We start from the raw sequence: 1,161 nt of genomic DNA, 5'->3' as shown, positions 1-1,161 counted from the left end.
CTCCTCCTCCTCCTCCTCCTCCTCCTCCTCCTCCTCCTCCTCCTCCTTCTTCTTTGCCAAAAAGATCCTTGAAGAGGTTTGCAAAGATATTCCCCATGCTTTGTGGACAAGAGGAAGTGATACTGGCCAGAGACCTCTGCAGCAGCAGCTCCCAGCCAGGCATTGGTTTTGCTCCAACTGGCAAGCAATATTGCATAGTGCTCTTTTATGTCCTATTCAGCTTTTTATTACTAAGTATCAATGGCTGCTAAGTTCAACCAGACAGCCCAAAACAAGGTATGGTTTCTTTTGTGGAAAAGGTCAATAATATCTTTGTATTCTTCCTACTGACAGGAACAACATTTCAACAGTGTTAGAAAAATTCTAAAAGTGAGTTCCCCGGACAACTACTGAATTAATTAAATAAAACAAATAAATCAGTATTTAACCTATGTAGTATAGTTCTATGGGAGAACTACAAAATTAATATTTAACCTATATACCATAGTTCTAATGGACACTATGGTAAGCTGTTACTGGTAACCAAATGAAAATTCTCAAGCTAGAACTCCAGGAAACTAAGGAGTAGTGAAAGTGGGAGAAATAGTCTTCCCCCATGCAAGACTGAAATGATTGGCTACCAAAATCCAAAAGATTACCCTTTAAAATATGCATACAAATAACATTATACAAACTGATCAGGCTATATTAAGGAATATACACACATACACACAAATATATGTATATACATGCAAAAACAATTAATATATGTATGCAGGTAATGGCAATTAATTAAAAAGGAACCACAGATTTGAAAGAAATCATGGATGTGCTTATGGGAGTGTTTGCAGGAGAAAAACAAGAAAAAAAAAAGCCAAACACAAAGCACATGGTTTCTTTTGTGGAAAAGGCCAATAGCAAGGGAAAGAAATGAAAAACCAGACAATAAAATTATATGTAGAAAATACTAAGTTCTTGGAGCCTAGAAGCAAGGCAGGTGCTACTGTTAAATGCAATGTTATAAACATCTAACCAGGGCTGTAGTATTTGTGAATGTGCTTTGATCAGTCTACACGCATCATGGTGCTTCAGTGAGCAGCAGCACACATTTTCCACATAAGTTCCACAAGGCCATGAGGCCAAAGTCACTGACTGATGCATAACTGAAACAAACCCAAGATT

General features: G+C 37.6%; 1 pseudogene; it reads right to left on the bottom strand.

Moving 5' to 3' along the window:
• Positions 1-97, bottom strand: part of LOC129686344 (ADP-ribosylation factor 1-like) — a 678-nt pseudogene extending 581 nt beyond the window's left edge.
• Between the last annotated feature and the right edge of the window lie 1,064 nt (positions 98-1,161).

The sequence above is a fragment of the Psammomys obesus genome, unplaced genomic scaffold (assembly GCF_907164565.1).
Source record: "Psammomys obesus unplaced genomic scaffold, mPsaObe1.curated_primary_1811, whole genome shotgun sequence".
Classification (NCBI taxonomy): domain Eukaryota; kingdom Metazoa; phylum Chordata; class Mammalia; order Rodentia; family Muridae; genus Psammomys; species Psammomys obesus.
Note: the sequence above shows the minus strand (reverse complement) of the source record. Positions and strands in the feature narration are given on the sequence as shown.